This window comes from Helianthus annuus, chromosome 12, assembly GCF_002127325.2.
Source record: "Helianthus annuus cultivar XRQ/B chromosome 12, HanXRQr2.0-SUNRISE, whole genome shotgun sequence".
Classification (NCBI taxonomy): Eukaryota; Viridiplantae; Streptophyta; class Magnoliopsida; order Asterales; family Asteraceae; genus Helianthus; species Helianthus annuus.
This window is the reverse complement of record NC_035444.2, coordinates 75291785-75316214: the sequence shown is the minus strand read 5'-3', so window position 1 is coordinate 75316214 and position 24430 is coordinate 75291785. Positions and strand designations below refer to the sequence as shown.

The following is a 24430-nucleotide window of genomic DNA, read 5'->3' as shown; positions in this document are numbered from 1 at the left end:
TAACTAATTGCAATGTTTCAATTTTCCTTTTATGAGTGAGGAAGTCCCTCATGAACTTAGAGTATTTAGGCATTTTGGTTAGGACGTCAAAGAAAGGAATGTTGACATGCAATTGTTTTAGCAAACGTTCGAATTTTGCGAATTGCTCATTGGTCTTTTGACGGATTAACCTACCGGGGTATGGAACCGGAGGAGCCTTGGTGGGTTCTGGAGGTGGAGGAGTGACCTTCTCTTGCTGTGGCGGAGATGTGACCTCCTTAATAGGTGCTGGCCCTTCTGCGGGACCCACGGTACGGTTCCGTAGAGTGATGAGATGAACTTGTGCCTTTGGGTTTGTCTCGGTATTACTTGGTAGCGCGCCTTGCGGTCTCTCGGAGAAATTTTGGGCTAGTTGATTTATTTGTTTTTCAATGTTTTGAATACTAGCTTGTTGATTTCTAAAATTTGATTCTAATTGTAGAAACCTATCCGAGTTTTTCTTTTCAGTGTCGGAGATGAGGCGAGATATAGTATCTTCAAGCCTTTCTCGTCCACCTTGTTGTTGAGGGAAATTTTGTGACTCATTTCTTGGTTGTTGAAAGTTTGTTCGTTGGTTTACGTTTTGTTGGTTACTACCATTGTCGGGTTCTCTCCAACCAAGGTTAGGGTGATTTCGCCATCCTTGGTTGTAGGAGCCCGTTGGAGGACCCGACGGCCTAGGTCTATTATCAATGTAGTTTACCGATTCTTGTTGATCGTCTGTTTCTTTCATACAACTCCAATTTTCATGTGGCCCACCACACCATTCACAAGCCATAACCGAGACCATTTTTGTCATTTCCAATTTTTTTATTTTTGAAGAAAGGGCCTCGATTTGGGCTTGTAAAGAAGTGCTTTCATCAACCTTATGGGCGCCCGGGGCAATAGATTTATTGCCTCGGGGAGTGTGCCACTGGAAATTGGTTTGAGCAATTTCCTCAATTTGATTATATATTTCATGCGGGCGGCGATTACCTAAAAGTCCCCCGGAGCTAGAGTCAAGTGTTTGCCTTGTGTGTGGCAACAACCCATTATAGAAAGTGGATACTTGTTGCCATATCGCAAGGCCGTGATGTGGACACTTTCGCAATAGCTCCTTGAACCTTTCCCAAGTTCCATATAAGGATTCCCCGTCCTCTTGTGAATATGTATTAATTTCAGTCATTAATTTAGCCGTTTTAGCGGGAGGGAAATACTTATATAGAAATTTTTGGGCTAGTTCATCCCAGGTGTTTACCGATCCAGCTGGGAGGGCGTTAAGCCAAGCTTTTGCTCGGTCTTTTAGTGAAAAAGGAAACATTCGGAGGCGGATGGCGTCATTTGATGCTCCATGGATGATGATGGTGGTGGATGATGGTGTTGTGATGGTGGTGGGTGGTGGGTGAAGTGTGAGAGAGGTGGTGTGCCAAGGGATGAGTTGCAATGGCTCCAAGCACTCCTATTTATAGGTTGAACAGAAGCCTGGCACGGCCCCGTGCCCGTCTGACACTATCTCTCTTCATTAATTGTAATTCGCAATTACAATTAATGCGCCTGCAGTACTTTGGGCACGCCCTCGTGTTCACTAGGCACGCCCTCGTGTTCACTGGGCACGCCCTCGTGTTCACTGGGCACGCCCTCGTGTTCACTGGGCACGGCCCCGTGGTGAGCAATAGAAGCTTCTACAGGTTTGTCTTTTCTCCTGCTTCTTGGGCACGGCCCCGTGCTCGCTGAGCACGGGGCGTGTTCAGTCTTCTGCCTTCTCTGTTTTGCTTGGGAGGATGCTGTCGAGGGGTAGGGCAATCCACTTTTGTTCCTTTTCTTGTATTTATGTTAGATTTAGCTGTCTTTTTGCTTCTTTTGTTAATTTGAGCTCATTTAATCCTGAAAATACAAAAGGAAGACAAAAATACACTTTTTCCAACATTAGTACTTAAAAAGGGTTAGTTTTATGCCTCATTTGTTGTAATTTATATGTTGCATTTTACACACATCATTCTCCAGATTGGTTAACATTACCGGTTTGTGCATTCTTCATTACCTTAGCCACTTCCACAGCCATATTGTGGATATCCTCAGTATTTAGACGCATGCTTGTACTAGACCGAGACCTGACACTGTGAGAGGGAGTTCGAGTCCTATAAGAACTTTCCTCTCTCCTTTTGTTATTCTGTTTATTTCTAGACCCTTGTTCATCTCTATGTTCAGACATTGTCTCCTTCCTATAGGAATATGAGTATAAAGAGTTACTAGTATGTATGATACATCCTTATAATATAACAACTATATACATCATATAGAGATATATATATACGTGTGTATATATATATATATAGCACATAGAAAGGCACAACATAGTTGACTTCTTCTAGCGTCACTCAACTGACTATGCAAGTACTTTTCCTAAGAACATGTTATTTGGCCTAGTCTGAGTGTGCTATTTAATCTTTAGAGAACTACTGGTTAAAGCTTAGGCATTCCTGCAATACCTAATTCGCTAAAACCTCGGGCTCTGATACCAACTGTAACACCCACCCCGTAACCCGGGTGATTGTGCACAATTGATACACTTACAACGGAAACAAACTAAACTTTCATTAAAACTTATAATAGTCTGATTACAACACTTTATTTATTTACAAACTTCTGGCAACTAAGAACTCCTTGATCTTCTAAAACTCCACAACTGTCAAGTAGTTCCTATAGCTTTCCTCATGACTCACCTGAGATAAGTATACTCAAAACGACGTCAGATATATACTGGTGAGCTCATACTATACAATTTTTATAAAGACATACCACAGTTTACATTATATGCATACACAATATGGGCATGTGACCACATTATAGTCAGGTTGGGCCTCATTAAACCTTATAGGTCACATTTGACTTGTCACAAACCACCGTACAAGAGACATACTGGTCCTCCAGCTGTGTCCCCCTACAGCCGTCACATAGGTATGAGTGTGTGTCGCTGGACCTTATAAGCACGAAGTGCCTGTGGGTACAACACCTTATTACCCTTCCCACAGTGACACACCTCATTAAGCATAATAGGATCCCATGTACCCCTACTGACACATGCATACTGCAGCATTCTCATTATTACCAATTATGGACGAGTATACTATCACAGTTTAAAAAACAAGTATGATGACTCACCTGATTAGCAATTGCTTAACTGCCGTTAGTACGACTGGGTTATGTCTCAAGGTCCTGACACAATTACATAATCCTAGGTTAGGTAATGGTACACCTAACTAGTCATTATCATGGTTGGATATTGGTTAACCCTACCTTGTTTAATTATGGGTGATCAGTCCATGCCTAACTAAGGCTAGGCTACCCGATACCCGCCCCTGACAATAACCCTAGTACCTAAAAATAATACTAACACTACTACTACTAATATATTATTACTAATAATAAAACTAATATTAACTACTAAAAATAAATAATAAATAACTAAACATAAACTTAAACGAGAGTATACCTCAAAACTATCTACGACACGTTGATGTAGAGTTTCCCTACTCCTGCTCCTACTCGTGCTCCAAAAACGACTACTAACAACACCCAACGGGGTATCGTATACTCGGGATTCTCAATACTAGAGCGTTCCCGTTAAAATTTTGGTGTATCTAAAATCCTACAATTTAACTCCTATATATATGTGAAGCAAGCAAGCACCTCAATGGCTTTCTGGGCGAGTGGGACAATTGACGTGCTAGCTAGCTTAGTTATATTAATTCAGCTGCTTCACTCGTTTTTCTTGTATAACTTTTAAAATATGACGTTTTATAAAACGACGAATATGTCATTAGAACGAGCATATTTTTATCTACGTTTTAACCTAAGTTTCATTAAAAACGGAGTAAGGTAAAAAAAATAATATATTTAATTATTAATATTAACGGTCTCCTATATTAGCCAAGGTTTGTCAAGATATTTCACCTTTCACACAATCATCTTACTCGTTTAACAATATATGAAATATAAATTACATATTTCACACGTTTATAACCAGCACATTAAGGTTCGGGGTATTACATGTAAGTCGACCTGAACTAATAACCCAACCGAGTTTGTGTATATATATTACCCATCTTGACTCATCAACTGTTAAATTGTTCATCTTGATCCCCTAAAAATACAAAATAATCCATATCTGCACATTTTGATATAAAAAGATCCCAACTAAAAACAAATAAGTTATGATTGCCACCTTTAATTATCACCAAAGGCACCCTTTCATTTTAGAAACTGACGGATCGATAATTTACTTGTTTCACCCATGCCTTGATATCCATTTACCTCGCTATAAATAAAGCCCAAATAAGCCCATTTGATTTTATCCATCTCTCTTTTCTTTTTTAAGGTAACAAATTATAACTAGACTACAAAGTCTTTTTATTCAATGTTTTAGTTTGCCTTGATGAAGGACTTTATTTATAGTGTTGTTAGCAAGGCATGACCTGCTGCTAGTCATTTCAACCAGATATTCAGATCTTCAGCTAGTAGCCAAGCACAGGGCGTGTCTCCAAGACACGACCCATGATCAGCTCATGTGGGCCCCTTTGGATCTTCAGATATCCTCCGAAACTGATTTTGTCATTTAATGGTCGTGGCACGGGAAGTGTTGATGTGTGTTGTCTAGTGTTGTAGTGGTCTAGTTAATTTAATAACTCTCAGCACGTCTTAGGTGGGTTAACTTAATAATTTTTAGAGACTTGCACCTAGTTTTAAATTTAAAAGAAATGATTTTTACTTAGGCTAGACACACACAATAGGCAAGGGTACCTATCGTTTGTAGTAGAGCTTAAGGTAAGAACCAAGTATCGAACCCAGAGGATACGATTTTTAATACTTAACTATAAATTACCAACTAGTTTAATTAATTATCTTTTGTTATTTTTATATTAAAACCAGAATATAAAAGCAAGTAATAGATGATTAGTAGAGAATATCAAGAGCACGAAGAGTGTTTCTTTGGATTTCTGAAACCACTTGAGACGAATTATAGTTATGTTATAGGCAAGAGGTGAGGTTAATTAACTCAAAGACCCGGCTCCTAGCTAAGCTAACCGGCATTTTTTTATTAGATTTAGAAGATGTGACTTAAAAGTTAAAATAAAATTAGTATATAGGTTGTTACACGCCATGAGTGTACTAATAAGCTTCACATCCTTTGGTTATCAAGAACTCTAATAAATCAAAGACTAAAACAATCCCAACCCAAGCAAAAATTGTTACATTTTTATTTGTTATAATTGGGCTTTGCCATTACTTAATCTGCATGATGAAGGCCCTTTCGTTTGATGCAAAAGTAAGGCGGGCATGCCATATAGTTGGACCAAGTAGGTCAAGTAATTTCTTATACGGTCCATCTAATTATATGAAATAAACATGAGGAATAACTTGGAAGATATTATCTTATACGGTCCATGCCAAAAGCTAAGAGTTTTCCTGGTCCCTGTTTCATTGCCAATCACCAACTCCAGTACAGCTCTTTGAATATCATTACAAGATATTGTTACCTATTTTTTTACTTTTAGTTGTTCATATCATACATGACCCATACCTGTGAGCATCTCAAACCAATACATTCCTATGTTGATTGCGTTGTGTAAGCGCAACATCATACATGACCCATTCCTCGGCACGTGCATCTTCCCAGCTTTTCTTGATCCCTTCCATAACCGTTTTTGCCTGAAGAATCCCCCTTATGCGCATTTGAATGTCTCTTGCCCCTCTCTGTGCAGGCTTGTAGTACTTGATCTGATCTTCTTATTCGGCAACGCTTCTTTCACAGTCATGAATAATGACGTTTATCTCATAAATCCGCCGCAGGTGGTTTGTCACCCGATCTTGGGAATTGTTATGGGTGGAATTCTGAGCCCATATCCTGAATTATATCTTGAATATATAATAGTTGTTTATGATCAGGATACTGGACCAGGATATTGGTAACATCCTGATGAAGTATCCTGGTAGTTGCTAGAAATTCGCTTGTAGGTTGTGCTTGCAGGATCATAACGTTAACAATGACTCATTCTCCTGAAGACTCGCTGCATTTGGTTGAGAAGTGGACGTTGAAGCCGGAAGACTAGTTCTCCAACGTTCCAAAAGGAATATTCCGGAGGACCCCAAGATTTTAGGAGAGTTTGTTTATTATTTGTAACTATATAAATGGATAGCCAGATCACTAGGTCACACACTACACAACAGCTCTTGAACTCATACAATTCTTTCTTACATTTACGCACTAACACTCCACACTAGCAATCTTTGTAACACTTAGTGGCGATCTGAGCAATATACTGCACTGTTTCCTGAATATTCAAGCAATAAGAAGAACAAGGCAGCCGACGACTGTCAGCTCCCGAGGTTTTATGCCGGGGATCTAGATTGATCAAGGGCTTTCCTCGTACATCCTGTGTCCACTTTTACCTTTTCAGCTCATTGTTTTATTGTTGGTATAGTTTCACATCCTGAGGCTATATCCTGAAACTGTTTTTATAAACGAATAAACCAACATATTTTTCACAAGCATTACTAGCACACTACCTCACAAACTAATTTGATCACTAAATTGCTTCGGTATTTTTTGGACCAAAACAGGAATTATTAAAGACACAACACACCTCTTTGCTAAAGAGTAAACATTTAATTCATACCAAGCTTCATCTTCAACCCAAGCAACACAAGGGGTTTAGTCTACAATGACCATAACTTATCCATAAACGATGATTATTGAGTGAATCATGATGGATCAAGTATGAGAAGATCAAACAACTTGAAGAAGGGTTCCTGATTACAAGTTCTCTCTCTTTCTCTTTCAAACTAATTTATTACAAGTGATTTTGTGGAGGGATCCCTAAACTCCAAAGGGTGAGCTTGGGGGCATGAGAGCCCCCTTTGGGGTTAAAGAATTCTAAGACTCTAGGGGAGAAGGGATGGTGTAGGATCGTTTTACCGACCGAGTGAGTCAATTCAGAGTCAATACACACTGTTTGTAAGGCGGAATCAAACAAACAGAGCTGAATCAGTAAGAATGGAGTAGAAAAACAGAGAATATCACTTTAACACACTTTTCTCATTAATATTTCACTAGAAAATCCGGCATCAGTTCGGTATACAACTTGTGATTCCGTGCCAAATGAGAAACAAGACTTGCCTATATATAGGCTCCTGATTTCGCTTGAAATGACACATGTCATTTCGAGCGGAATTACATCATCTGATTTCGCTTGAAATGACAAAGTGTCATTTCAAGCGGAATTACATGAAATTACACATAATTACACTTTAGACCCCTGTAAACCCTACACAAACATGACCTAGACTAAGACGTAGGCTATAGACATCGTGCACTAACAGATGGTTTGAAATGAGAACCCAAAGCCTCTATTTATAGTGAGATTTTAGCTTGGAAGCCAAGGAGTTCTAGAAGCTTCTTGTCCTTGGGGAGACAAAGCATGGTCCTTGTATGTACTCCTGTCCCCTTTTGCCTCTTGTCGTTTTATCTCACGTAGGAACCTTCATGAAGCTTTAATCCATGGTAGAATGGGCATGCCATGCCCAAACGATGCACGGTTGTGCGCAAATCCATTGTTTTGAGATATCAACATATAGGAACCGGCGTGCATGGCCGTGTGTGGTTCCTTTTTGCCCATAACTTCTTCTTTTTAGCAGATAGGCATGGCCGTGCATGGGGGTGCACGATCGTGCCTGGTCCTTTTACCCACAATTTCTTCTCTTTCCGCGGTTCTTTCTATTGCATTCCGTTATGGGCATAGGTGTGCCTAGGGATGCACAACCGTGCATGGACAAGTGTCCCGACAGGGCTTGAACAGGCGACATTCTTGTCGGTTCTTGAAGCTTTTACGATTTCTTTAGCTAAGCATGGGCGTACATAGGGGTGCACGACTGTGCCTCCGCATATCATTGACTTTTGTTGACCATGCTTGGGTTGACTTGTTGACTTTATGCTCCTTGGTGTTGTGCACGGCCTTGCCCATAGCCTGGCACGGCTGTGCCGATTTTGCAAGTTGTTGAATCTGGTTCAACACTAGAAGTCAACATAATAATAATAATAATAATCTTAATAAACCAAGTTCGGAATTCCCTTAGTAGTATATGGGTTGTTACACGCCATGAGTGTACTAATAAGCTTCACCTCCATATTATTTTTACTGTTTATACCTCCCTTTCCAAAAATATCATTTTTATAATTTTTTAGATTCCACCCTTTACCTTTTATATATTATTGTTTTGTTTAATTGTTTATGGTTTCTTTTTTTTTTTGGTTCATTCCCTGTTTCTTTTTTTTTTTATCAATTATTGATTCTTTTGTTTAAGTTTCTTTCTCTTTTCATCTGGATTTCTCTTTTCATCCGGATGATTTTGTTTTGTCTTATTTGTTGACTGTTTGTTTAAGGTTTTTTTTTTTTTTCACACAGATGATTTTGATACTTCTTAACAATTTGATTTGACGTGGAAGAGTTTCTATAATACATGTTGTTGTATATTATTTATATATAAAAATAGAATGTACTTGACAACTAAATTTCATTTACCACACTTTATATATCGAACTGTTGATGTATAAACAATATACATCAAAACAAAAATATAATACATAATAAGTGAAAACAATCATTAATTATTGAATTGAAATATAACATTTGTAAATTTATAAATCGATACTTCTAAAAAATAAGATTAAGACTATGATGAGTTTGTAATAATGCACGTATTTTGCCAAACCTCTATGTTCGCTCATGATCAACTCTATGTGGCTGCAACGAGTGTAAGGTCACATGTTGCCCTATGATTTTAAGTGGACATTAGTGAAAAACAATAAAGTTACTAGGAATGTTGTATATAGAGACTTTTTTTTATTTACAGTATGCCTTTAATAGGAAGAGATGATAACGTTTTGACTATTGCATATAATTTTCCGTATAAAAATGTTGTTTTTTCCATATAAAAATGTTGTTTTGAAATATGAAGGTAGCAGACAAAAGAAAGAAATATAACAGGAAGAGACGATAACGTTTGAGTGCTCTATATAACTTTTCATATAAAGATGTTTTAGTAGTATATGGGTTGTTACACGCCATGAGTGTACTAATAAGCTTCACCTCCATATTATTTTTACTGTTTATACCTCCCTTTCCAAAAATATCATTTTTATAATTTTTTAGATTCCACCCTTTACCTTTTATATATTATTGTTTTGTTTAATTGTTTATGGTTTCTTTTTTTTTGGTTCATTCCCTGTTTCTTTTTTTTTTTATCAATTATTGATTCTTTTGTTTAAGTTTCTTTCTCTTTCATCTGGATTTCTCTTTTCATCCGGATGATTTTGTTTTGTCTTATTTGTTGACTGTTTGTTTAAGGTTTTTTTTTTCACACAAATGATTTTGATACTTCTTAACAATTTGATTTGATGTGGAAGAGTTTCTATAATACATGTTGTTGTATATTATTTATATATAAAAATAGAATGTACTTGACAACTAAATTTCATTTACCACACTCTATATATCGAACTGTTGATGTATAAACAATATACATCAAAACAAAAATATAATACATAATAAGTGAAAACAATCATTAATTGAATTGAAATATAACATTTGTAAATTTATAAATCGATACTTCTAAAAAATAAGATTAAGACTATGATGAGTTTGTAATAATGCACGTATTTTGCCAAACCTCTATGTTCGCTCATGATCAACTCTATGTGGCTGCAGCGAGTGTAAGGTCACATGTTGCCTTATGATTTTAAGTGGACATTAGTGAAAAACAATAAAGTTACTAGGAATGTTGTATATAGAGACTTTTTTTTTATTTACAGTATGCCTTTGATAGGAAGAGATGATAACGTTTTGACTATTGTATATAAATTTCCGTATAAATATGTTGTTTTTTCCATATAAAAATGTTGTTTTGAAATATGAAGGTAGCAGACAAAAGAAAGAAATATAACAGGAAGAGACGATGACGTTTGAGTGCTCTATATAACTTTTCATATAATAATAATAATCTTAATAAACCAAGTTCGGAATTCCCTTAGTAGTATATGGGTTGTTACACGCCATGAGTGTACTAATAAGCTTCACCTCCATATTATTTTTACTGTTTATACCTCCCTTTCGAAAAATATCATTTTTATAATTTTTTAGATTCCACCCTTTACCTTTTATATATTATTGTTTTGTTTAATTGTTTATGGTTTCTTTTTTTGGTTCATTCCCTGTTTCTTTTTTTTTTTATCAATTATTGATTGTTTTGTTTAAGTTTCTTTCTCTTTTCATCTGGATTTCTCTTTTCATCCGGATGATTTTGTTTTGTCTTATTTGTTGACTGTTTGTTTAAGGTTTTTTTTTTTTTTTTTTTTCACACAGATGATTTTGATACTTCTTAACAATTTGATTTGATGTGGAAGAGTTTCTATAATACATGTTGTTGTATATTATTTATATATAAAAATAGAATGTACTTGACAACTAAATTTCATTTACCACACTTTATATATCGAACTGTTGATGTATAAACAATATACATCAAAACAAAAATATAATACATAATAAGTGAAAACAATCATTAATTGAATTGAAATATAACATTTGTAAATTTATAAATCGATACTTCTAAAAAATAAGATTAAGACTATGATGAGTTTGTAATAATGCACGTATTTTGCCAAACCTCTATGTTCGCTCATGATCAACTCTATGTGGCTGCAGCGAGTGTAAGGTCACATGTTGCCCTATGATTTTAAGTGGACATTAGTGAAAAACAATAAAGTTACTAGGAATGTTGTATATAGAGACTTTTTTTTATTTACAGTATGCCTTTAATAGGAAGAGATGATAACGTTTTGACTATTGCATATAATTTTCCGTATAAAAATGTTGTTTTTTCCATATAAAAATGTTGTTTTGAAATATGAAGGTAGCAGACAAAAGAAAGAAATATAACAGGAAGAGACGATAACGTTTGAGTGCTCTATATAACTTTTCATATAAAGATGTTTTAGTAGTATATGGGTTGTTACACGCCATGAGTGTACTAATAAGCTTCACCTCCATATTATTTTTACTGTTTATACCTCCCTTTCAAAAAATATCATTTTTATAATTTTTTAGATTCCACCCTTTACCTTTTATATATTATTGTTTTGTTTAATTGTTTATGGTTTCTTTTTTTTGGTTCATTCCCTGTTTCTTTTTTTTTTATCAATTATTGATTCTTTTGTTTAAGTTTCTTTCTCTTTCATCTGGATTTCTCTTTTCATCCGGATGATTTTGTTTTGTCTTATTTGTTGACTGTTTGTTTAAGGTTTTTTTTTCACACAAATGATTTTGATACTTCTTAACAATTTGATTTGATGTGGAAGAGTTTCTATAATACATGTTGTTGTATATTATTTATATATAAAAATAGAATGTACTTGACAACTAAATTTCATTTACCACACTTTATATATCGAACTGTTGATGTATAAACAATATACATCAAAACAAAAATATAATACATAATAAGTGAAAACAATCATTAATTGAATTGAAATATAACATTTGTAAATTTATAAATCGATACTTCTAAAAAATAAGATTAAGACTATGATGAGTTTGTAATAATGCACGTATTTTGCCAAACCTCTATGTTCGCTCATGATCAACTCTATGTGGCTGTAGAGAGTGTAAGGTCACATGTTGCCTTATGATTTTAAGTGGACATTAGTGAAAAACAATAAAGTTACTAGGAATGTTGTATATAGAGACTTTTTTTTATTTACAGTATGCTTTTAATAGGAAGAGATGATAACGTTTTGACTATTGTATATAAATTTCCGTATAAATATGTTGTTTTTTCCATATAAAAATGTTGTTTTGAAATATGAAGGTAGCAGACAAAAGAAAGAAATATAACAGGAAGAGACGATGACGTTTGAGTGCTCTATATAACTTTTCATATAATAATAATAATCTTAATAAACCAAGTTCGGAATTCCCTTAGTAGTATATGGGTTGTTACACGCCATGAGTGTACTAATAAGCTTCACCTCCATATTATTTTTACTGTTTATACCTCACTTTCGAAAAATATCATTTTTATAATTTTTTAGATTCCACCCTTTACCTTTTATATATTATTGTTTTGTTTAATTGTTTATGGTTTCTTTTTTTTGGTTCATTCCCTGTTTCTTTTTTTTTTTATCAATTATTGATTGTTTTGTTTAAGTTTCTTTCTCTTTTCATCTGGATTTCTCTTTTCATCCGGATGATTTTGTTTTGTCTTATTTGTTGACTGTTTGTTTAAGGTTTTTTTTTTTTTTTTTTTTTCACACAGATGATTTTGATACTTCTTAACAATTTGATTTGATGTGGAAGAGTTTCTATAATACATGTTGTTGTATATTATTTATATATAAAAATAGAATGTACTTGACAACTAAATTTCATTTACCACACTTTATATATCGAACTGTTGATGTATAAACAATATACATCAAAACAAAAATATAATACATAATAAGTGAAAACAATCATTAATTGAATTGAAATATAACATTTGTAAATTTATAAATCGATACTTCTAAAAAATAAGATTAAGACTATGATGAGTTTGTAATAATGCACGTATTTTGCCAAACCTCTATGTTCGCTCATGATCAACTCTATGTGGCTGCAGCGAGTGTAAGGTCACATGTTGCCCTATGATTTTAAGTGGACATTAGTGAAAAACAATAAAGTTACTAGGAATGTTGTATATAGAGACTTTTTTTTATTTACAGTATGCCTTTAATAGGAAGAGATGATAACGTTTTGACTATTGTATATAAATTTCCGTATAAATATGTTGTTTTTTCCATATAAAAATGTTGTTTTGAAATATGAAGGTAGCAGACAAAAGAAAGAAATATAACAGGAAGAGACGATGACGTTTGAGTGCTCTATATAACTTTTCATATAATAATAATAATCTTAATAAACCAAGTTCGGAATTCCCTTAGTAGTATATGGGTTGTTACACGCCATGAGTGTACTAATAAGCTTCACCTCCATATTATTTTTACTGTTTATACCTCCCTTTCGAAAAATATCATTTTTATAATTTTTTAGATTCCACCCTTTACCTTTTATATATTATTGTTTTGTTTAATTGTTTATGGTTTCTTTTTTTTGGTTCATTCCCTGTTTCTTTTTTTTTTTATCAATTATTGATTGTTTTGTTTAAGTTTCTTTCTCTTTTCATCTGGATTTCTCTTTTCATCCGGATGATTTTGTTTTGTCTTATTTGTTGACTGTTTGTTTAAGGTTTTTTTTTTTTTTCACACAGATGATTTTGATACTTCTTAACAATTTGATTTGACGTGGAAGAGTTTCTATAATACATGTTGTTGTATATTATTTATATATAAAAATAGAATGTACTTGACAACTAAATTTCATTTACCACACTTTATATATCGAACTGTTGATGTATAAACAATATACATCAAAACAAAAATATAATACATAATAAGTGAAAACAATCATTAATTATTGAATTGAAATATAACATTTGTAAATTTATAAATCGATACTTCTAAAAAATAAGATTAAGACTATGATGAGTTTGTAATAATGCACGTATTTTGCCAAACCTCTATGTTCGCTCATGATCAACTCTATGTGGCTGCAGCGAGTGTAAGGTCACATGTTGCCCTATGATTTTAAGTGGACATTAGTGAAAAACAATAAAGTTACTAGGAATGTTGTATATAGAGACTTTTTTTATTTACAGTATGCCTTTAATAGGAAGAGATGATAACGTTTTGACTATTGCATATAATTTTCCGTATAAAAATGTTGTTTTTTCCATATAAGAATGTTGTTTTGAAATATGAAGGTAGCAGACAAAAGAAAGAAATATAACAGGAAGAGACGATAACGTTTGAGTGCTCTATATAACTTTTCATATAAAGATGTTTTAGTAGTATATGGGTTGTTACACGCCATGAGTGTACTAATAAGCTTCACCTCCATATTATTTTTACTGTTTATACCTCCCTTTCCAAAAATATCATTTTTATAATTTTTTAGATTCCACCCTTTACCTTTTATATATTATTGTTTTGTTTAATTGTTTATGGTTTCTTTTTTTTGGTTCATTCCCTGTTTCTTTTTTTTTTATCAATTATTGATTCTTTTGTTTAAGTTTCTTTCTCTTTCATCTGGATTTCTCTTTTCATCCGGATGATTTTGTTTTGTCTTATTTGTTGACTGTTTGTTTAAGGTTTTTTTTTTCACACAAATGATTTTGATACTTCTTAACAATTTGATTTGATGTGGAAGAGTTTCTATAATACATGTTGTTGTATATTATTTATATATAAAAATAGAATGTACTTGACAACTAAATTTCATTTACCACACTCTATATATCGAACTGTTGATGTATAAACAATATACATCAAAACAAAAATATAATACATAATAAGTGAAAACAATCATTAATTGAATTGAAATATAACATTTGTAAATTTATAAATCGATACTTCTAAAAAATAAGATTAAGACTATGATGAGTTTGTAATAATGCACGTATTTTGCCAAACCTCTATGTTCGCTCATGATCAACTCTATGTGGCTGCAGCGAGTGTAAGGTCACATGTTGCCTTATGATTTTAAGTGGACATTAGTGAAAAACAATAAAGTTACTAGGAATGTTGTATATAGAGACTTTTTTTTATTTACAGTATGCCTTTAATAGGAAGAGATGATAACGTTTTGACTATTGTATATAAATTTCCGTATAAATATGTTGTTTTTTCCATATAAAAATGTTGTTTTGAAATATGAAGGTAGCAGACAAAAGAAAGAAATATAACAGGAAGAGACGATGACGTTTGAGTGCTCTATATAACTTTTCATATAATAATAATAATCTTAATAAACCAAGTTCGGAATTCCCTTAGTAGTATATGGGTTGTTACACGCCATGAGTGTACTAATAAGCTTCACCTCCATATTATTTTTACTGTTTATACCTCCCTTTCGAAAAATATCATTTTTATAATTTTTTAGATTCCACCCTTTACCTTTTATATATTATTGTTTTGTTTAATTGTTTATGGTTTCTTTTTTTTGGTTCATTCCCTGTTTCTTTTTTTTTTTATCAATTATTGATTGTTTTGTTTAAGTTTCTTTCTCTTTTCATCTGGATTTCTCTTTTCATCCGGATGATTTTGTTTTGTCTTATTTGTTGACTGTTTGTTTAAGGTTTTTTTTTTTTTTTTTTCACACAGATGATTTTGATACTTCTTAACAATTTGATTTGATGTGGAAGAGTTTCTATAATACATGTTGTTGTATATTATTTATATATAAAAATAGAATGTACTTGACAACTAAATTTCATTTACCACACTTTATATATCGAACTGTTGATGTATAAACAATATACATCAAAACAAAAATATAATACATAATAAGTGAAAACAATCATTAATTGAATTGAAATATAACATTTGTAAATTTATAAATCGATACTTCTAAAAAATAAGATTAAGACTATGATGAGTTTGTAATAATGCACGTATTTTGCCAAACCTCTATGTTCGCTCATGATCAACTCTATGTGGCTGCAGCGAGTGTAAGGTCACATGTTGCCTTATGATTTTAAGTGGACATTAGTGAAAAACAATAAAGTTACTAGGAATGTTGTATATAGAGACTTTTTTTTATTTACAGTATGCCTTTAATAGGAAGAGATGATAACGTTTTGACTATTGTATATAAATTTCCGTATAAATATGTTGTTTTTTCCATATAAAAATGTTGTTTTGAAATATGAAGGTAGCAGACAAAAGAAAGAAATATAACAGGAAGAGACGATGACGTTTGAGTGCTCTATATAACTTTTCATATAATAATAATAATCTTAATAAACCAAGTTCGGAATTCACTTAGTAGTATATGGGTTGTTACACGCCATGAGTGTACTAATAAGCTTCACCTCCATATTATTTTTACTGTTTATACCTCCCTTTCGAAAAATATCATTTTTATAATTTTTTAGATTCCACCCTTTACCTTTTATATATTATTGTTTTGTTTAATTGTTTATGGTTTCTTTTTTTGGTTCATTCCCTGTTTCTTTTTTTTTTTATCAATTATTGATTGTTTTGTTTAAGTTTCTTTCTCTTTTCATCTGGATTTCTCTTTTCATCCGGATGATTTTGTTTTGTCTTATTTGTTGACTGTTTGTTTAAGGGTTTTTTTTTTTTTTTTCACACAGATGATTTTGATACTTCTTAACAATTTGATTTGATGTGGAAGAGTTTCTATAATACATGTTGTTGTATATTATTTATATATAAAAATAGAATGTACTTGACAACTAAATTTCATTTACCACACTTTATATATCGAACTGTTGATGTATAAACAATATACATCAAAACAAAAATATAATACATAATAAGTGAAAACAATCATTAATTGAATTGAAATATAACATTTGTAAATTTATAAATCGATACTTCTAAAAAATAAGATTAAGACTATGATGAGTTTGTAATAATGCACGTATTTTGCCAAACCTCTATGTTCGCTCATGATCAACTCTATGTGGCTGCAGCTAGTGTAAGGTCACATGTTGCCCTATGATTTTAAGTGGACATTAGTGAAAAACAATAAAGTTACTAGGAATGTTGTATATAGAGACTTTTTTTTTATTTACAGTATGCCTTTAATAGGAAGAGATGATAACGTTTTGACTATTGCATATAATTTTCCGTATAAAAATGTTGTTTTTTCCATATAAAAATGTTGTTTTGAAATATGAAGGTAGCAGACAAAAGAAAGAAATATAACAGGAAGAGACGATAACGTTTGAGTGCTCTATATAACTTTTCATATAAAGATGTTTTAGTAGTATATGGGTTGTTACACGCCATGAGTGTACTAATAAGCTTCACCTCCATATTATTTTTACTGTTTATACCTCCCTTTCAAAAAATATCATTTTTATAATTTTTTAGATTCCACCCTTTACCTTTTATATATTATTGTTTTGTTTAATTGTTTATGGTTTTTTTTTTGGTTCATTCCCTGTTTCTTTTTTTTTTATCAATTATTGATTCTTTTGTTTAAGTTTCTTTCTCTTTCATCTGGATTTCTCTTTTCATCCGGATGATTTTGTTTTGTCTTATTTGTTGACTGTTTGTTTAAGGTTTTTTTTTTTCACACAAATGATTTTGATACTTCTTAACAATTTGATTTGATGTGGAAGAGTTTCTATAATACATGTTGTTGTATATTATTTATATATAAAAATAGAATGTACTTGACAACTAAATTTCATTTACCACACTTTATATATCGAACTGTTGATGTATAAACAATATACATCAAAACAAAAATATAATACATAATAAGTGAAAACAATCATTAATTGAATTGAAATATAACATTTGTAAATTTATAAATCGATACTTCTAAAAAATAAGATTAAGACTATGATGAGTTTGTAATAATGCACGTATTTTGCCAAACCTCTATGTTCGCTCATGATCAACTCTATGTGGCTGTAGCGAGTGTAAGGTCACATGTTGCCTTATGATTTTAAGTGGACATTAGTGAAAAACAATAAAGTTACTAGGAATGTTGTATATAGAGACTTTTTTTTATTTACAGTATGCTTTTAATAGGAAGAGATGATAACGTTTTGACTATTGTATATAAATTTCCGTATAAATATGTTGTTTTTTCCATATAAAAATGTTGTTTTGAAATATGAAGGTAGCAGACAAAAGAAAGAAATATAACAGGAAGAGACGATGACGTTTGAGTGCTCTATATAACTTTTCATATAATAATAATAATCTTAATAAACCAAGTTCGGAATTCCCTTAGTAGTATATGGGTTGTTACACGCCATGAGTGTACTAATAAGCTTCACCTCCATATTATTTTTACTGTTTATACCTCCCTTTCGAAAAATATCATTTTTATAATTTTTTAGATTCCACCCTTTACCTTTTATATATTATTGTTTTGTTTAATTGTTTATGGTTTCTTTTTTTTGGTTCATTCCCTGTTTCTTTTTTTTTTTTATCAATTATTGATTGTTTTGTTTAAGTTTCTTTCTCTTTTCATCTGGATTTCTCTTTTCATCCGGATGATTTTGTTTTGTCTTATTTGTTGACTGTTTGTTTAAGGTTTTTTTTTTTTTTTTCACACAGATGATTTTGATACTTCTTAACAATTTGATTTGATGTGGAAGAGTTTCTATAATACATGTTGTTGTATATTATTTATATATAAAAATAGAATGTACTTGACAACTAAATTTCATTTACCACACTTTATATATCGAACTGTTGATGTATAAACAATATACATCAAAACAAAAATATAATACATAATAAGTGAAAACAATCATTAATTGAATTGAAATATAACATTTGTAAATTTATAAATCGATACTTCTAAAAAATAAGATTAAGACTATGATGAGTTTGTAATAATGCACGTATTTTGCCAAACCTCTATGTTCGCTCATGATCAACTCTATGTGGCTGCAGCGAGTGTAAGGTCACATGTTGCCCTATGATTTTAAGTGGACATTAGTGAAAAACAATAAAGTTACTAGGAATGTTGTATATAGAGACTTTTTTTTATTTACAGTATGCCTTTAATAGGAAGAGATGATAACGTTTTGACTATTGCATATAATTTTCCGTATAAAAATGTTGTTTTTTCCATATAAAAATGTTGTTTTGAAATATGAAGGTAGCAGACAAAAGAAAGAAATATAACAGGAAGAGACGATAACGTTTGAGTGCTCTATATAACTTTTCATATAAAGATGTTTTAGAATATGAAGGTAGCACACAAAAGAAAGAAAGAAATATAATGTTTATATACAAAGAAAGAAATATACTGTTTATATGTGTGTGCATAATTGTGTTGCACTACCTAACTTGAGACAAATATAAAACCAGTTATATGGGGTGTACTTGGAGCAAATAAGCATGAGTAACATTACATTACCATGAGTGGTTGGTTGAGTCAACTTTTAAAAATAGGGATATTTTCTAATATAAATTTTAAAAAAATAGAAAATACAAGGGTTGATTGTATTTATTTACAAATTTCAGAGGGGTAGTGCAACCAGTAAAATTAAAAAAATGAGAGTGTATTTAGCAACACCCTAATTTAAGGTGTTAAGTTACACACCAATTTTGTGAAAATCAATTTGTTGATTATTAACCCATTCAACCAACTTTAACCAGGTGTATATAAGAATCTTATTGGGTTCTTAAAATAAAAACTTGAAACAAGTTATAACCATCAACTGCAACATGTATCGGTCACTATAAGAGTATAACTGGCTAAACAAGTATGGCATCACTTTTACCGATGTTATGTTAAAAACCTCATTTTATACTCAATGGTGAGGAAGAGCATGTACCAAACGCCATTTGATATCTTACATGATCTTGATAACTTTCTATGACGTTTTAGTAACTTCCATCACCTTCAACTAGGAGAAAATCAAATGAATTATTGTTGCTTCTTTGAGATAACCGTATGAAAGAACATATAACCCATCAAAGTTAACCACGTCAAATATCTAGGTATATAACCCACAACCCCTCTTTACAAAAACTGATATTTATATGTATGTGTTAAATATAATTATTGTAACTAAATGTTTGTAAGTACACATTACAATTTCCTCGTCTAATATATACATGGGTAGTACCTTTAGAAGAAACCTAAAATGACTTATGAATACACGATTTCAAAAAAATGGCAGTTGAATTAACATGGCCCATTTAGATTAACAAGATATCCCCAAAATCACATGCTTATGTATACAAGTTAATGGAAGTGAATGTTTCCTCGTTACAAAGGTATACAAGACATGTTGTTACATTGATATATCAAGGTGTTACTTTTTGCTAAATAAGGCGTAGACGTAGGTAAATACTATCATCAAGACTACTATCCTTCATACACTAAATATCAAAAAAAGAAAAAAAAAAGGATGAACTACGCCCATGGATTGTTCCTAGCATGCTAGTTGAGGTTAGTAGTTTATAAGGATATATAAAGTTATAAACCATGTTAAATAAATAGTAAAATACGGCTCATATATGATACGAAGAAGCAAGAAATGATCAAATTTACTCAAACTCCTATTAATTTTTTTATGGTTCTTTATTTAATTACTAATTATCTTCGCTATATGAACATCATTTATTATATTGGTTAATTTAGAGAGACTATCTATTTGGTGAATATGGTAGAAGCCGCGAAGAATTCCACATGTCCACGTTGTCATGTGACACTCGCAAGCCAAATGTCACGATGTATACCGACACCTTACCATGAATACATGCGTTTAAATGTACTTCTCGACTTCGAATCATTGTTCGAGTATTAGCATACTTACTGAAAGTTTATCATTAAGGCTTGCACACAGGTTAAAAGGATTTTGATACCTTTTATTATAGGTAATTCCAATATTATTAAATATTAAAATGTATAATAAAATTATTTATTTTGTCGGTGTACCACATGAGAACATAACATAAATTGATATAATACATCAACAACCTTAATGTGTAATACATTACATCAACATATTATCTCATCACATGCATTTTGGTCTTAAGTGGTAACTTTACACAAGTATAAAAACATGACTTTGAAAAGGTACTTTTATAAATATTATCAAATTTCAAAATTAGTAGGTATATTTTCGGCTATAACTATAGATTACTTGTGGTAATTACGATCACTGAAAAATAAAATAAAAATTAGGATGATTTGCGGAAGGATAAAAAACTACCTATGGTTTCATTGGGGTGTAAAATTGTAGAGTGAGTTAATCTAAGTCAATTTGAATTATAACACGGAATTTGGTCAAATATTATAAAGTTAAAATGGTTGAGCACCACTCATCATGATTGCGTCACCTATGAGACTCCACCACCATCCCCACCTCGGTGATCGATGTCACCGCCTCCACCTCCTCATCACCATCATCGCCTCCACTGCATTACCATTGTTATTGTCACCGTTATCGCTATCACCACAACCCCATCTCTCACCGTCGCCACCACCCCCTCTCCCACCGTTGCCACCACTACCGTCCTCGTCACCTCAAGTGACACCACCACCCCTGCTGCTAACTATCATAAAAGTAAATATAGCATGTGAACCTATTTCTTTCTAAAACGGTCAATCTCAAAACACTCGTTTTGATTGGAATTCGTCTTGACTCAAACCAAATTGATACCTTTTTAAATGAACCATTTTGACCTAAGCTCCTTTATATCAACCAACCATGGTCCTTGCGGATCGGATCATCCCTATAATATACAAAGACAAACTCCAGATATTTGAGATCTTTCTCTTTAAATAATATTTCAATTCCAGCGACGGTTTCATTAGATATCTTACGACTAGAATCGCTCTTTTTTCTGATCCAGTCCCTCCACCACCGCGAACCCCAGTTAGATTCAGGCATGCTACACTTTTTAGTTATTGGGAAAACCCAAAACCTTTTGTGGCTTATGCCTGTCTTATGTTAAACCTAGGCGACCGCTTTGGGCCATCAACTTTTTTATGGCCTCCATTTATTTAATATTTCTATATGTATATATAATTTATGTGGATAGTAAGAGAACTTTGATTAGTTGTAAACAACATTGTTGTGGCTTGCTGGCAGTGCCTCTATACTTCACCATGAAGACGTGAGTTCAAACCTCAACATTTTTGCTCTTTTTTATTGTTGCTTTCATTAATTTACATTAAGCCTATTGTAGAGAAACAGGGCCCAGTTGGATTTCTTTTAAATATCAAATTGAAAACAAGGCCCAGTAATTTCTTTTTTCAAATTATTTATTTTATAATTTACCTAGGTTCCAACTCTGAAAAATATTGTTTCTATGAATTTACCTTAGTTCTATAAAAGCCTTCGTTTATAATTAAATTGAACTAGTAATAAGACCCACGTGCATTGCGGCGCAGGTACATCGCAAACGTCGAACGGATTAGTTCAAGCGTTATATGATGTGTTAATCATATAATAATGTGCGTTTCGAAGTATCCGACTGAACTCAATGTAACCTATAGATGTGTTGTAATTCGATTAAAATGTAAAGCAAATCGAGTTTATAGTGTACAATCATAACGTATTATATGCGACTCGACTAACTCCAATTTATACCATCAAGTCAAAACGTATTATATGTGAACCGATTCATATGTAGGAAACATACAAAATAAAGGCCGAAAGCGTATACCAAATTTACATCAAAATGTAAAAAGAAAAGTTTAAAAGTTGAGGGGTCGGTATAAAGCATATGTGAAAAAAACGTAAATTACCAAAGTATAGGTAAAAAATGCAAGTAACAAAAGTAGAGACTAAATAAAAGGAAAATTCTGTATGCAAAAAATATAAATTACAAAACTATAAGCTAAAAGTGGAAATTTTGGAAGTTAAAGAGGAGTGGTTTCACCGACTTTGTACTTTAAGTAATATAGAAATTAGTAAAAAGCTAAGGGCTAAAAATGCCAATTGTTAAAGTAGAAGAATAGTAAAGTTGGATAAGGGACTAAAATTGATTACTCTAAAAGTGGAGGGGTCGTAGCAAAGCTGAGGGGCTTGAAATGAAATATTGAAAAAGTTTAGGGGAGTAGCAAAGTTGAGGGGCTTGAAACGCAAAATGGAAAAACTTTAGGGGGTGTAAGGCAATGCCGGTGGGTCACCCCATCGACATAGCCTTTTAAGTTTTAAGTTATAGTAGAATAACTAGACTCTAGAAAAGGTTGCCACTCTTGTTTTCGGATTTCAATAATGTAATACTTACAAAAACATCATTTTTCAAATAGGTTGGTACTCGCCTTTTTGAATCATGTTTCACGCTATAAACATCAAATCTTGTTTTGTATTTACATTTCTTTGTTGTGGACTTGATGCACATTTCACCTCTAGGTTGATGAACTTGTGTATATATTTGTAATTTTGTATTGAGATGTGGGCAAATTTAGAGTTAGCCGTTAGATAGAAGAAGTAGTGATAACTTTTGGCTTAGCATGCTTACCAATTTTATGTCCATGCTTTATTTATTGTTGGAATTGTGACTTCTTTATTTAAATGTTTTTATTGAATTATTGATTCTTCTATAATTGTTATACGATCATCCTTTTAATTTAGAATCAAACGTTAAGATCATTTAGAAAGGTAAACAAATTAAGACTTGAGGGCCTCAAGTTTAGACTTCGTTTAGGGCCTTCAAAAAGCTTGGTCCGGCCCTGCTTATTACTCGATCCGACCTATATGTTTTGTCAGCCTCAATGTAGATAGCTATTGAAAAAGAAAAAAATATATATACACTTTGCCGTTTTTAACACCATAACAACCCGAATTTATAAAGTTTTGGATGTTTTTAATGGTGGTGGGGATGTTAATAAACTACAGCTCACAACGTCAACTTGTAGCTTCGATTAATTTAACCATATCGCACCTAAGTGCCTAACACAAAATAGAACGGAAAGCTACAACATGTAACTTCAACTACCTTTACAAAACAAAATAAACCAACTTATTTAACTATTACTTGATGTACACTTAAAGACAAGCCTTTTTGTTATCATCTTCCATTCTTTTATATGATTATGTTCGATGTTCGATAATAATATTTTGAATTATTCAGATTGTTTTCTACTTATTTAATCTGTCAGCTAATTAGTATTGTAACTAAAATGAATGATTTTTTAATACTTTTTCATTTACATTAGAATAAATTACTTTTTGAGTCCTTGTGTCTTAATGGTTTTAACCACTTGAGTCCAAAATCAAAAAGTTTAACGCTCCGAGTCCCTAACCGCTCATTTGTTAATGTTTTGAGCCCATGTGTTTTAGTGGTTTTAATCACTTGAGTCCAAAATCAAAAGTACAAGTATTAAAAATTGGACTCAAAACTTTATAAAATAAGCGGTTAGAAACTCAGAGCGTTAAACTTTTTGATTTTAGATTCAAATGATTAAAATCACTAAAACACAGACTTAAAAAGTAATTTACTCTTTACATTATAAACATTGCACGTATATATATTTCAAGAGAGAGCTTGCAATACATGACTCGGATCCTGACTGAACACAAAGTAAAAGGGGTTAGTGTTTGGGGTAAACAGGTTCTATCATAAACAGGTCAGCATGTTAATGACATGATTAAAAATCCGCACCCGCTTAACTTGTTTATTATAAGTTTAACTTATTGTGTTAAATAGGTTAATAAGTTGACCTGACTCGTTTATGACATGTTTATCAAAACAACTTAGTTTTATAGTTTTATAAATACTTAAGTATATTACAATAAAATCTGATTGCAATTTTTGTAACTTTTA

At 32.2% G+C, this 24430-nt stretch overlaps 1 non-coding gene across 1 annotated transcript; it reads left to right on the top strand.

Moving 5' to 3' along the window:
• Nucleotides 1-1082: 1082 nt before the first annotated feature.
• Nucleotides 1083-1189, top strand: LOC118485309. The gene has a single exon (XR_004875613.1). It is a non-coding gene; the product is annotated as a small nucleolar RNA R71 (small nucleolar RNA).
• Nucleotides 1190-24430: the final 23241 nt, after the last annotated feature.